This window comes from Dipodomys merriami, unplaced genomic scaffold (assembly GCF_024711535.1).
Source record: "Dipodomys merriami isolate MVZ:Mamm:240054 unplaced genomic scaffold, mDipMer1.0.p SCAF_19, whole genome shotgun sequence".
NCBI lineage: Eukaryota > Metazoa > Chordata > Mammalia > Rodentia > Heteromyidae > Dipodomys > Dipodomys merriami.
In genome coordinates this window covers 19,474,480-19,490,006 of record NW_027203270.1, presented here as the reverse complement: position 1 = coordinate 19,490,006, position 15,527 = coordinate 19,474,480, and the positions used below count along the sequence as shown (strand labels likewise).

The 15,527-nt window shown below is 42.3% G+C and overlaps 1 protein-coding gene across 4 annotated transcripts in view; it reads right to left on the bottom strand.

Annotated features, from left to right (window-relative positions):
- The window catches only part of Specc1 (sperm antigen with calponin homology and coiled-coil domains 1), a 252,278-nt gene extending 238,747 nt beyond the window's left edge, over nt 1–13,531 (bottom strand). For 2 of the 4 annotated variants that reach the window (XM_070027616.1, XM_070027622.1), the window contains exon 1: nt 12,197–12,281. The gene's annotated coding sequence lies outside the window, so the exon portion shown is untranslated. Of the gene's footprint in view, nt 1–12,196; nt 12,282–13,450 lie in introns of those variants that run through there. The other 2 variants (XM_070027618.1, XM_070027617.1) reach the window with 2 other exon arrangements.
- Nucleotides 13,532–15,527: the final 1,996 nt, after the last annotated feature.

Below are 15,527 nucleotides of genomic sequence, written 5' to 3'. Positions count from 1 at the left end.
CTTACTTGCTCAGACTGGCTTTGAAATGTGATCCTCAGATCTCAGCCTCCTTAGTAACTAGGATTATAAGTATGAGTTACGAGTGCCCACCTCTTCTTTTCTTTTCATTTCTTTTGTTGTTGTTGTTGTTATTGTTTGTTGGCTGTATGGCTTGAACTCAGGGCCTGGGCACTGTCCCTGAGCTTTTTCACTAAAGGCTAGTGCTCTACCACTTTGAGCCACAGTGCCACGTCCAGTTTTCTGGTGGTTAATTGGAATTAAATGTCTCTTGGGCTTTCCTGCCCCAACTGGCTTCAAATCATGATTCTTAGATCTCAGCCTCCTAACTAGCTAGAATTACAGGCATGAGCCACCAGCACCCGGCTCTTATTTTCTTTTTGAGCTATTTCTCCACAAATATAATTCATCTACTCATATCTGTTAAACCATCTAATTATCATACCTGACTGTGCTTTAAAAATATGGGCTGGGCATGGCTTAAGTGGTAGGGACTCACTGCCTAGCAAACACAAGACTCCTGGTTCAAATCCTATTTCATCAAAATTAAAAGGTGTTACTATTGTCTATTTATTATGTAAACTTGCCTATAAAGTATTCAGTCCTGTTTTCATGTTTCACAAACAAATGCCCTTTAAAGAATGTAAACAAAAACACAATTTTCTTTTGGATGGTACTAGGGTTTCAACTCTGAGCCTCATACTTGTTAGGCAGACATTCTACCACTACCATGCTCCCAGTAGGGGTTCATCATTGAACAGAACTCAGATGTGTGTTGGAGAAATACATACCCTGTGTGCCATGTTATATGCTAAAGTTATTGTTCAGCCACTGAGGCAGGTAACTTTAGGGGTAAACTCCTGTTAACATACATTCCAAGTGTCCTTTCTATATCTGCTATTTAATGTCTCCAACATATACACCATGATATTAAGCTAAGCATGCCCCAAAATGTGTCTGCCATCTTTCTTTCCTTAACTATGACCTTAAACTGAGTATGCTCAGAAATATGTCTACCCCTAAAGTGCTTTCTTATATGAGTTATGTATAGGCTCCCAAATAAGATCTCCATGCTTTGAAGATCATTGCTTTGGAAACAACTCTTATTTATTTTCTCCTTATCTGTTACAAGTAATAAATCTGTCTCTTTTCTTTTCTTTTCTGCTGGTCCTGGGGCTTGAACTCAGGGCCTAGACACTGCCTCTAAGCTCTAGCTCAAGGCTAATGGTCTATCTCTTCACTCATACCTCCATTTCAGCTTTTTTTTTTTTTGGTAGTTAATTGAAGATAAGAGTTTCATAGACTTTCTTGCTTGGGTTGGCTTCAACCCATTGTGTTCTGTTATAGTCCAATGAAAATCTGAAATTTATTAAACTATTGAACTACTTCCTCTGAAGGTCAGAGTATCCTTTAGCTTTTTTGAAAATGTTCAAACAGCAACAACAGAAAACCACATCACACTTCTGTCATTTTCGAAAGTACAGTAATGTGTTGCATAACATTTTTGTCAATGACTGACTTCATATGACAGTGGTCTTATAACATTATGTTAGCACCAGGAGACAGATAGATATGAGCAGAAACAAAGAAATATCCTGTGGCACAAGATTCCATTCCCTAAAACTCCAGATGGCTGACACCCATGTGAGCCCCAGAGGGCTTACATCCGGGACCAACAATTATGACAACAGTTATATATTCCTATGAAGCCCACTTCCCATATCAATGTTTTGTAAGTACCTCGAATATAATGACCTTTATGACCTTTTACTGGTGAAGCTAGATAAGAAAGGACAAAGAGGTTCAAATGTATAGGTACTTGTTTTCATCTTCTTAAAATCACAGGAACACACCAGGGCAACCACTTTGTAGTGGTCAAACCATTTGGAGAAGGATCAGAAGGGGAGTTCTTCAGTACCATGACCTACTAACCCTAGCCTTTTAGATAGTCAAACTCCTAGCCCTGACAATTTCAATGCAATCAGTCCTTATTTTGCTTCATACCTCAAGATATACTTTCACTCTGCCAAAAAAATTTCCCCTTGCTACTCTTCCAGGTATTTTGCTATGCAAAAGATTAGGAAGTACCTTAATCTTAGACATCACATCCTAAGAACTGAGCAACATTTGTAATACCTCATCCACCAGTAATAATGATGACATGTACTGACACGTAGTTACATCATTATGTAAGTCCACTATGATGTTTGTACAACAAAATTAGCAGCCGGGCACCAGTGGCTCATACTTATAATCCTAGGTACTTAGGTATCTTAGCCTAGGAAAGCTGAGATTTGGGAGAATCAAGGTTCCAGGCTAGATTGGGCAGAAAAGATCAAAAGACCCAATTGAGGCAGACAGACACATAAGGTCTTGGGTGAAGCTATTCATGGGTAGTAGGATAACTGGTGAGACCAGATCTGACCACAAGGGTCAAAAAAGTCACCAAATGGTTCATCAAGTAAGCCCAATCAAAAGGGACTGATAAAATTCCTAGGGCCAGATGAGTTGGCATCAAGTCCAGATAACTAGAAGGTTCATCCAGCAAGCAGAGCCCACCTACTGCACACACATAAAGGACACAGACAATGATCCTACAATTATTTCTTGGTCCTATGGTATACAGGACCTAGTTTTGAGACTATTTGTTCTCTATTATGAACATGTACATGGCTGACCTGGCAACCCTAGCATGTACAAATACACATATGTTACATAAATTCTGCCTGCCAATCAAAGTTTATGCCAAACAAAGAACTGTCTACAGCTAACCCTGACCCAAATAAAACCCCAGTCAAACAAAGTATCATGGCTTTGGGGTATTGATCTCAAGCTGGTTGCTTCCTTGCAGTGTATCTTATTTTCACTTAAATTTCAAGAAACTTATATTTTCATTATGTTTTGTGGCTTGCTTAGATTCTGCTCTCTTAGGACACAAGGCTGAGTGAGGTTAATTAGCTTTGCTGACTTTCCAGAAATACCTTCTTAACAAGAGCATGTCCAGCTCAAGTACACCATGTCTAGGTGGTGCACATCTGATATTCTCGACATGATGAGAAACCTAAAACAGACAAGTCTCAGCCTAGGCATGTGCCTGAGCTAGAAGTGAAACACTATCTCAAAACTAGCCAGCACGAATGACATTGGTGGCTCAAACCTGTAATCCTAGTTACTCAGGAGGCTGGGATCTGAAATTGTGTACACACACACACACACACACACACACACACACACACACACACACACACACACACACACACACACACACACACACACACACACACACACACACACACACACACACACACACACACACACACACACACACCCCTTTCTTTCTGAGAATGTATTCTTGTAGTTAAGCAACATGTAACTATTGAATCTCCAAAGCAATCATGGTTTTCCTCAGGGGAAAATATTGTCTTTCCCTACAAATTGATGCATTTCATTACTGAAAGGAAAAGACCATAGTATAGAGGCACCACTCAAAGTTGCATTCCTCAGAGACAAAAATCAGGTACAGAACACACAGTAGTAGAATGTTATTTGGAAGAGCTCCAAAGATAATAATAATGTTTTGGTTAGAGATAAAACAAGACATTAGCAAAACCCACTATCAAATACCACTCAAACATGAGGAACTACCAACAGCATGCTACATGGGAGAGGCCCTGCCAATGGCATGTGCAGGAAACCAATCATCTCAATTTACTATTGAGTGAGGACTTTCACATTGGAGGATTGTATATGATGGCCATAGTACAAAGGTACAAAGTGGCTCATGGCTGTAATTCTAGCTACTCAGAAGGCTGAGAGCTGAGGATCAAGGTTTGAAGCCAGCCTGGGCAGGAAAGTGAGTGAGATTCTCCAGTTAACTACCAAAAAGATGGAAACAGAGCTGTGGCTTACATGGTAGAGTGTTAGCCGTAAGTGGGAAAAGCTCAAGTAGAGTGGCCAGGTTTAAGCCCCATTACTGGCACACACAAAAGAAAGACAGAAAGACAGACAGAAAGACAGAAAGAGAGAGAAAGAAGAGAGAGGAAAGAAGGAAAGAAGAGAGGAAGGAAGGAAAGAAGGAAGGAAGGAAGGAAGAAAGGAAGGAAGGAAGGAAGAAGGGAGCGAAGGAGGGAAAGAAAGGGAGAGAGATAAAGAGAGGGGAGGGAGGGAGGGAGGAAAGAAGGAGGGAAAGAAAAGGAAGGCAGGAAGGAAGGAAGAAAGAAAGGAAGGAAGGAAGGAAGGATACAATTAATAGACATGCAGGATAATCTTTAGAGTGGAAAATCTCTATTTGTAATATAAAACCTCAAAAGCTATGACACAGTACAAACACAGTTAAATAAACATAATTGAATGAACTGGGGAAAAATACTGTCTACTCATTCCAGACTCAAAGTTAAGTGCTCTATATAAGTGTTCTATATATACTCTCTCTATATAGAGAGTAAGGCCAGGCACTGATGGCTCACATCCTAGGTAGTTAGGAGGCTGAGATCTGAGGATCATGGTTTGAAGTTAGCCTGTGCAGGAAAGTCTATGAGACTCTTATCTCCAATAACTACTCAGAAAAGGCAGAAGTGACTCTGTAGCTCAAGTGGTAGAGCAACTAGCCTTGAGCACAAAGAGGCTCAGGGACAGTACCCAGGCCCTGAGTTCAAGTCCTAGGAGTGGCAAAAAAAAAAGAGTAAGAACCAACCCAAGGGCAAAACAGCACACCATAATCAGAAATAAAAATACGAATAGGTAACAACAATTTTAAAAAATAAAACAGCTCTTCAATGTATATGTTCAACCTCACTTTTTTATTTTTTTACAATGTGTATGAATTATAAGTCTTTATAAACAACATGCACAAAAGATCATCTTTTAAAACTTTTTGATATGTGTGTGGGGGGGTGAGTGTGGGTGTGGGTAGGTGTGTGTGCCACCACTGAGTCTTAAACTCAGGGCCTCACACTCTTACTTATCAATTTTACCCATGGCAGTTGCTCTACCATTTGAGCCACACCTTTACTTCCAGCTTTTGGTAGTTAATTGGAGATAAAAGTGTCTCAGATTTTTCTGCCCAGGCTAGCTTCAAACCTTGATCCTCAGACTTCAATCTCCTGAGTAGCTAAGGTTATAGGTGTAAGTTACCAGCACCCAATCAAGAATTTACTACTGGGGAAAAAACTTAATAGAAAACAAAATATTTTTTAAACCTCATGTTTAAACTAGTGGTGATGGATAACTTGTACACACACACATACACACACACACACATATATACATACATACATACATTTAGTGCTTAATATTTTAATCTTTCAGCCTCTCTTCCTTCACCCAAATGCAAGTTATAAACCCACTCTTCCTAGTTTCTCTGAATAAACCCACTCAGAGTAAACTTTAAAAAAAAAACAACAACTTTACAGTGCCATTATCATTATAGTTTCAACGCTAGATTCAGCCTGGACCTACCCTTTCATTTGAGACTCTTACTAAAGTGCCAAAGTACAATTCCATCAAGTAAAAACAACCTCCAGATTCTGATGTGAGGCTTCCCTTGTCTCCTTAAGATGACTAAAGTTCAGTGCTTATAACACATCTTTCATTTATTTAGTAAAGAGCAAAGAGTTTTGTACATTTTTTCATTTCATCTTTTTAAAATATATTTCAACACATATAAAAACATAAAATTGTATTTGCAAATGGAATACCATGTAATGTCTGATACATGACATGTTGTGATGTTTAAAATCATGATATTTTGATTGGAATGGCATAGGTTACTGTCACACTCTTCCAGATGAAAATGTAATAAAGAGATTGGGAATCTGATTGTCTTAAAAGCCTCAAAGTGGGGCTGGGAAGGTGGCTCAGTGGTGGAGCGCTTGCCTTGCATGCATGAGGCCCTGGGTTCAATTCCTTAGCACCACATAAGCAGAAAAGGCCAGGAGTGGAGCTATGCTCAAATGGTAGAGTGCTAGACTGGAGCTGAAGAGCTGAGGGACAGTGCCCAGGCCCAGAGTTGAGGCCCCATGACTGACTCAAAACATCCAGCCAGGCACTGATAGCTCATACTTATAATCCTAGTTACTCAGGAGACTGAGATCTGAGGACAAAGGTTCGAAACTAGCAGGGCAGGAACGTCTATGAGGCTCATATCTCCAATTGACCAGCAAAAAGCTGGATGTGGAGCCATGGATCAAGTGATAGAGTGCAAAAAGTTAAGGGACAGCATCCAGGTCCTGAGTTCAATCCCCAGTAGCAGCACATACACACATATGCACACAAAGTCCCAAAGAAATACAGTAAGAGAGTCAGTCGAAAAAGAAAAACCTTGTGGGCAGGGACAGGGGGTAGGAAACTGGGGGAAAGCAGAAAAAGAGGTGACATTATCCAAAAAAGAAATGTACTCATGACCTGACTTACCAAATGGAAATCCCTCTGTACAACACTTTAATAACAATAAAATTATAATTTTAAAAAAGAAAAAGTATAAGTCTTCTAGATAAAGATTGAAGACTTTCATACCATCCACTAAAAGCTTTGAAAGTCCCCTTCAATAAGCATTCAAACTAAATTCATCACGCCATTTTACCACTACCTGCTAAGACCAGCCTGAGATCCTGTAATAACTTTTTTCAAGGTGCTGAAGCCAATAAAATGCTTTCTGTTCAACAAGAGAAACTAGTTCTGAAACATTTAATAATGTGCACACAGCCTGTGAACATTTCTATGCAAGTTTACTATCCCCTACTCAGAACATTACAAAAATAATCAAATTAGACTGGGGTGTGGCTCAGTGCAGAGCATGTGCTTAGTATGTGCAGAGCTGTATTTGATTCGTCAGCACTGGAAGAAAAAGAAGAATGAAAAGTGAGAGGGAGGAAGGAAAGAAGGGAAGGAGGGAGGAAAGGAGGAGAAGAGAAATAAGAAAGAATAAAAGAGGCAGAGAAAGAAAAGGAAACCATACACAGAGAGAGAGAGAGAAAGAAAGAAAGATGGAAGTAAAAGACAAAACAGATGCTTTAATTATTTGATGACTAACTTAAAAGCCTATTTAACACAATTCAAAATCTTTATTCAGTTGCAGAAACAGTGCTAAACCACTGTGAATACAAAAATGGAAAAGATATTGTCCTGACTCCCATGAATCTTGGGTGATGGGAAAAACACAAGCACACAACTTACTATCATGCTGAAACTCTACCTTAAAGCTTTGAATGAAGATCTAAGTATTAATATTATATAGATTATATTATAGATTATATTATATTATTAGTCATGCATGACTAAAATCCCAGCTATACAGGAGGTGTAGCTAGGAGGGTTTTAGTAGCAGGCCATTCCTGGCAAAATACAAGACTCTATCTGAAAAATACACCAAAGCATAAGTGGTTCAAGGCCAGCCTTGACAAAAACAAGCTTATGAGATTTCATCTCCATCAATGACTGTGTGCAGTGGCATGTGCCTCTCATCCCCAGCAATGCTAGAAAGTTCAAATAGGAGGGTGGCAGTCCAGGATGGGCCAGGAATAAAATGAGACCCTATCTCAAAAATAACCAATACAAGCCAGGCGCCGGTAGCTCATGCCTGTAATACTAGCTACACAGGAGGCTGAGATCTGAGGATCAACGTTCAAAGCCTGTCCAGGCAGGAAAGTCTGTGAAACTCTTATCTCCAATAAACCACCAGAAGACCGGAAGTGGCGCTGTGGCTCAAGGGCTAGAGCTCTCGCCTTGAGTTGAAGAGCGCAGGGACAGCGCCCAGGCCCAGAGTTCAAGCCCCATGACCACCAACAACAACAACAAAATACAAAAAGTGATAGAGTGCCTGCCTAGCATACTCACGATCCTGAATTCAATCTCCAGGACCATCAGGGGGAAAAAATGTGTATCTAATAAGGTTTAAGATCGCTAACATCCATAATATATAAAGAACATCTATAACTCCATGACAAAAAACTAAAATAGATAAAGAATATAAATATAATTTTCTGTATACAAGAATATACAAATGGCCAATAAAGACATAAAAAGATGCTGAGTACATTGTCATTGGGGAAATATAAATCAAGCCACAATGAAGTCAGATATAGTGATATGTATATATAATCCTCACTACTCTGGAGTCTAAGGCAAGAGGATCACGTGTTTGAAGCTAGTCTGAGCGACATAGCAAGACATCCATCTCAAACACACATACATATGCACATACACACACTAACACACTCACTAGAATGGCTAGAAAAATCAAATAATAACAAATGTTGACAAAAATGAAAAAATCAGAGCCTTCATTTGCTGCTAGTGGGGATATAAAATGATACAGCCTCTTTGGGAAACAGTCTGGCAGTTCCTCAAATGATTAAACAGAAGCAATACCAGATGACCCTATGACTTTACTTCAAGGTATACAGCCAAAGAAATTTAAAAAGCCAGGTGCCGGTGGCTCACATCTGTAATCTTAGTTACTATCAGGAGGCTGAGATCTGAGGATCACAGTTCAAAGCCAGCCCAGACAGAAAAGTCTATGAGACTCATGTCCAGTAAGTGGCCTAGCCTGGACTAAAAGGAGCTCAGGGAGAGTGCCCAGGCTGAGTTCAAGCACGGGGGGGGGGGGGGGGGGGGGGAGTTGGAGAGAGAAAGATAGACAGACAGACAGACAGACAGACAGACAGATCTCAAGAGCAGTTTGAAGCCAGCCCAGGTAGAAAAGTACATGAGACTCTCATTTACAATTAACCACCAGAAAAGCAGAAGTGGAGCTGTGGCTCAAAGTGGTAGATTGCTAGCCTTGAGAGAAAAGGCTCAAAGATTGCACCTAGGCCATGAGTTCAAGCCCTACAACCAACAATTAATTAATTAATTAAATGGCAAATGACCTGAAGATACTTTTCAAGAGAGGAAGTATAAATGGCCAATAAGTATGTAGGAAAATGGAAATCAAAACTACATTGAGAGGGAAAAACTGGTAGAGAGCAAGGGAAAGGGTGACATTGTCCAAAATGAAATGTACACATTACCTGACTTAAGTAACTGTAACCTCTCTGTATATCATTTGTTTTTTTTTAATTTTTTAAAAATTTAAAAACTACAATGAAATTCCACTCTCTGCAGTCAGAATGGCTATCATTGGAAAAACAAAAATAATAAATGTTGGCAAGGATCTGGGCGGAAAGGACCCTTACATACTAATAGTGAGAATATAAATTAGTATAAGCACTTTAGGAATCAATATAGAGGTTCCTCAAAAAAATTTAAAATAAGATTACCATATGACACAGCCATTTCTAGGTATATACTTGAAGGAATTAAAGTCAGCATGTTAGAGAGTAGGTTGATAGAAGAAAGAGGGTATTTGGGGGGGAGGGGGGAGGCTGGGAAGGGACGTGAAGGGTAAACAAAAGGAGGAGGCTGCAATGCTTGGAAAGAAATGTACGCATTATCCTGCCCATGTAATTGTAACCCCTTTGTACAGTATGTTCACAAATAAAATAAAATTTAAAAAAAAAGAGGGTATTGAGAAGAAAAGAGGTATAGAGGGTAATGGGGGGAATATGATCAAGTAAGTTACATACTTGAAATGTTTCTGCATGAAAATTATTACTCTGTATAATCAATATACACTAATTTTTGTAAAAAAAAAAAAAAAGATGATTTGGGGGCTGGGAAGGTGGCTCAGTGGTAGAGCGCTTGCCTTGCATGTCTGAGGCCCTGGGTTCGATTCCCCAGCACCACATAAGCAAAAAGAAAAAAAGCCGGAAGTGGCGCTGTGGCTCAAGTGTAGAGCACTAGCCTTGAGCTGAAGAGCTGAGGGACAGCACCCAGGCCCAGAGTTCAGGCCCCACGACCGGACCCCCAAAAAAAAAAAGATGATTTGACAATCCGAACCCATACTTAGGTTCTATGACCTCAGAAACTCTTTCCAATGAAAACATGTAATTATGCCATCTGCTACAGGTAGAACACAGACAATGTGAATAGTTAATGCCAGGTTGGTGCTTTACCTTACCATTCCAGTACAGAACAAAGATCAGCTTCATATTAAGCAGTGGGCAGAATGAAGAAGGGATTGCTTCCTATGTCTTTTTCTAGCTGTTCTTTCAATGAGCATTAACAGGCACCAAATCTAAGCATGCCATCCTCCTAGAAGGCTTCAAGTATAGAACTAAGTATGACATTCTGCTTAATCCTCACAGAATTTCCAATCTGGTAGGACATCAAACTCAGACAGACATGACATAAGCAACAAAAACTGCCCAATATAACCACAGAAGGGAAGTAAGTGATATGTCTCATGAGCACAGCTGTGGCCAGAGTTGGGGGTGGGGGAGTGAAGGGGGAAAGAGGGTGGAGGGGGAGAGGGTCAGTCAGAATGGTTCTGTAGGATAGGCAAATTGGAGCTACATATTGTTCACTGCATGATGTGATGCCCCCCACCTTTTATTGTCTGTCATGGGGCTTGAACTGGGCCTGAGCGCCGTCCCTGAGCTCTTCAGCTCAAGGCTAGTGCTCTACCACTTGAGCCACAGCGCCACTTCTATGATGCCCATTTGAAGTGACTAGAGATCAATTAAGAGTAAAATCATCTTTGTGGAGCGGTTCCTCTACACCCTGCCATTGATTGGCCCTTCTATTCTGTTTAGCATGGACTGTACATACTTTGGCATGTTTCTATGTCAGGAAATGGCTGGGCACTGGTGGTTCATGTCTGTAATCCCAGCTACTCAGGAGGCTAAGATCTAAGCACTGAGATTTGAAGCCAGCACAGGCAGAAAAGTCTGTGAGTCTCTTATCTCCAATTAATCACCAAAAAGCCAGAGTGGAGTGGTAGTTTTCGCCTTAAGTGGAAAAAGCCAGGCAAGAACACAAGGCCCTGAGTTGTGGTGGGGGACAAAGGGGAGAGAGAGCCAGGAGAGAGGCAGAAGTTCTGCTATGGCTCTAGTGGTAGAGCACTGGCCTTGAGCTGAAGAGTTGAGGGACAGCATCCAGGCCCAGAGTTCAGGCCCCACGACCAATAATAATAATAATAATAACAATAACAACAGTAAAAATAATAATAGATAGGATTGGCCAATAAATCAAAAATGCATTCTTTAGAAGTATTAATTAAAAGACTGGGTATGTGGCTTAGTGGTAAAGTGCTTGCCTTGCATGCATGAAGCCCTGGCTTCAATTCCTCAGTACAACATAAACAGAAAAGGCCAGAAGTGGCACTGTGGCTCAAGTGGTAGAATACTAGCCTTGAGCAAAAAAAGCTTAGTGACAGTTACCAGACCCCAGGAGTTCAAGCCCCAGGACTGGCAAAAAAAATTATTAATTAAAAAAGCAATCATCCAACAAATCTGACAATAAAATAGAGAAAATGCCTCATTTAAACATTAGTATTAACAAAATAGCATCTCACAAGTACATAAATTTACTGTCTTACAGTAGGATACTAAATATAACATTATGCTAACATATATTTAAGTATCAGTAACGTTATAGATTTAGCTAGGAAAATAATAAACTGAGAAATACTGATAATGATCCTAGAAATATTAATGGTTAGGGAAAAATATGAAAGTAGTTAAAATACTGATATCAACTTCCTAAAAACACCAACAGCAGTCCAGGCAGTCGGCAGTGAAATTCTGCCAAACTTCAAGGAACAGAAAATTCTACTCCAGAGCACAGAAAATGATGGGAATATTCCCAACTTAGTTACAACAGCATAATGTTAATTATGACCACACGGTTAAAGAGGAAAACTATATACTGATTTCATTTATTAAAACTATATACAAATGTCACTCTTAAATCAAGGTACCAAACCCTAAATAAAATCAATCAAAGAACCCCAAATGCATTTTTAAATGTGCCAGGATTTTAGAAAGAAAATTCAGCAATGTTGTCACTTATATTAGCAATCTTAAGGAAGCCAACATGATCATATCAATGTATGTTGTACAAAAGCAGCTGGAAAAAAATAATTGGCACCCACCCCTGACTGTTAAAATCTTAGTAATTAGAAATAAATAGGAACTCACCTAACATGGTAAAGAGCCTTTCCGAATATATAGACGTAACATTCCCGGAAAACCAAACCTAAGAGGAAGACATCCTATTGGATTTTAAAAGTCAATACTGTAGTATGGCTGATGGAAGGCAAGAAATAAGAAGCACAAATCTTAAGAAGAGATACAGAGTTTTTAATAGACAAATTATTTACCTGGAACAGCTAAACAAATCACCTAAAAATGAACATTCACAGAGTTTAGATGGAGGCTCAGCTTCCGTTTAAACTTGCTTGTTTTGAGAGTTAATCATGCCAAGTGAGTATTTTCTAGACTGAGGTATTAGGATTGACAAGCTTGGGCCCCACCCCATTCTGCTTCCCATCTTAATCATGGCAATAACACCGTGTTTGAAAACTGGATAACCAAATCTTGTGACACCAAAAATCGTTCTGAGGGGTTGAGCTGTGTGTGGCTCTGCTCAAAAACACTTTATCTCTCCCCTGCAGCTACTGCAGTTACTGAGGGATAAGCGTGTCAGCCAGTCAGTCCCACGTACTGCATCCGACAGAGGGCAAGGAAGAGCTCTCTAAGGGAATATTTTCTCTTTCAAACGTATGCTGCTTATTATATAAACTTTGCGTGCTGGCAAATGGAGCTTCCGTAAAATACAAATAAGACATATCCAGTCAAACTTGCTTAATAAAAAGGAAAAAAAAGCACATAAAAGTAATTTTTGTCTCTGAGGCTTCTGGACAAGGAAATTGTTACTGTTGCGCTCGCGGCTGGCTCCGCAGCACCAGGACCTGTCCAAGCTCCCTGCCCTCGACGCCGGGGTCGCGGGGAGAGGGGGCGGCTCAGCAGGCGCCCTGCTCAATGGCACCGCCAGCTAGCCCCGAGACGCGCAGCCTGCGCTCTGTCCTGGTCCTCGGGGCTACAAGGGGGCCGGAGCTGCGTGATTGTGAGGACGGCCGAGGGCTCATCAGTTCCTCACATCACATAGCACCTTTCCCCGGCCCCCCTCCGCGCCCTCGGGCAGTACCAGCCCCGGTGCAGTGGACTCCCTGAGCCCCAGGGTTTCCAGCTGGACGCACCCACGCACCTGTCCCACCACAGCGAGGACTGCAGGTGCATCCCCAGAGCCACAGTCGTAGGGGTCATCTGGTCCTCTGTCCCAGGTTGCTGCGCCAACCCTCCTCCCTGGGCCCTGAGGGGACAGGGGCGGCCACCTGCTTCTGCCACCTGCAACGCTGATCCTCCACTCCCAGGCTGGACAAGAAGGGGCAGAACGCCCCTGTCTGGCTGGGGACAGGAGAGGAACTGGGGTCACCGCAACGATCTCCGCAGAGCGTCTTTCCACAGAGGAGTCCTGCGTCCCCGCGCTGGGACTCAGGGACTCCTTTGCCCGCCCGGGAATGATCAGGCATCTGAGGCGCAGAAGAGAGTGCGGGCGTACGGCTCCACCTCACCTGTCCGGCTCGGCTCCCACTCGATTCTCCAGGTGCTGCTGCAACCTGCAACCCGCAGCCCGCAGCCCCGCTGTTGCCTAGCTGGTGCTCACCGGTGCCGGTGGAAAGGTCCGGGGATCCCTCAGCGCCTATCCATCAGCAACCTCCAGAGGGCGCGCGTGAGTCGAAGCGAAGATCATTGGGAGATGTAGTCTGGGGTTTCCGCATCTTCGCCCTTCAGCATCTTTCAGCTTCCTCCAGGAGGCGCACGCGAACCGGAGGAAGGATTACCGGGAGTTGTAGTCCAAGGTCCTTCTTCTCCCGCCTCCTGCATCCTTTGCCTCCTGCATCCCAGGCCTCACTCTCTGCTGCCGATGGGGAGGGGGGGGGGGGGTAACGGGGTGGAGTCCTCACTAGGAGGCCTGACACCCTCCCAGACATCCAGACTAGTGTTCCTAAAGTGTGACACTTGAACCAGTTTCTGCATCCTCTGCGACCTTGATGTAAGTGCGGAGTCTCCATCTCACTGGGCTTATTTGGCTTTGGGTTTTTTGTTTTTTTGTTTTTGCTTTTGCAATGATGTGAATGGAATCCAGGGCCTCCCACTTGCTAGGTGAGCAGTCTACCTGAGTTACACAGTCAGCCCTATGTAGACTTTTCCTCCTCCTCCTCCCCCTCCTCCTCCTCCTCCTCCAACACACACACAGACACACACACATACACACGCACACACCTGTGTGTTCCTATCTACAGCGTAGGCAACCCAGACATTTCTGTCTGGCCTACACTTCCCCATTCACTCTAACCTTTTTTCCCCAATGTCCAGCCACCATCTCGAGGGGCTAGCTGAGGCATCTGAAACTCCACAAAGTCAAGACTAAGCTCAGGAGCTTCATTCCCCTCAAACTTATTCTCTTCCAGTGGGCCTTATGTCCAGCAGCTGATGAATGGACACTATATTTATTGAGAAGGAGTGAAAACATCTCTAAAACCTGCAGGGTAAGATGGAAGAGCCTTGGGTCATGTTTGAGGGAGTAAGGATCAAACAACCCACTCTTTCTTTTTGTGTGTGTGTGCCAGTACTGGAACTTGAACCCAGGACCTTACACTCTTATTTGACTGGTGCTGTACTTCTAGAGCCACAGCTTTACTTCCAGCATTTTGGTGGTTCATCAGACACAAGAGTCTCCTGGAATTTTCTAACAGGGCTGGCTTTGAACTACGATCCTCAGATCTCAGCCTCCTGAGTACCTAGGATTACAGGTATGAGCACCAGTGGTTCAGGCAAACGACCCATTTTTAACAGATGTGGTAAAGGAGGAAGAGAAGCCTGGAGGCTAGAGGTAGGAGTGCTGTCCAAGGAGGGTATTGTTTGTTTGTTTATCATGGAGAAACCAGCACACTTAAAATTTATGAAAAGAAGCCAGGTGCCAGTGGCTCACGCCTGTAATCCTAGCTATTCAGGAGGCTGAAATCCGAGGATTGTGCTTCAAAGCCAGCCCGGGCAGGAAAGTCCGTGAAACTCTTATCTCCAATAAACACTCAGAAAACTGGAAGTGGTACCGTAGCTCAAGTGGTAGAGCACTCACCTTGAGCTGAAGAGCTGAGGGACAGTGCTCAGGCCCAGAGTTCAAGCCCTATGACCAACAAAAATAAAATAAAAAATTTATGAAAAGAATCCAGTTGATGGAGAGCTGTTTACTGTATAGGAGAAAAAAGGATAGTTAATACTGTTGAGTAATATGTGTGAGGAGGGAGGTAGAGACCCAGAAATACTAGAAAGGTGAGACTAGGCTAGTGGTTCTCAATCCCACCCACAAAAGATAACATCTGGAGATACAATTTTGGTTGTTATAACTGTCACCCATGCCAGTGGCATATAGTGTATGAACACTTGGGATCCTACAAAAATGTTCTACCATGCACAAATCAGGCCCCAACATAAGGAATGATCCTGCCCAAAAGGTCAATGGCACTGAGGTTGAGCAACTCTAACTAGATAGAAGAGAGAACAAACAGTTAGGATAAAGGTTTAGTTTGGTAGAGAGACATCAAAGAAGTTTTCTCTGTCAAGAGAGAAAAGTGAGAACTTCAGGAG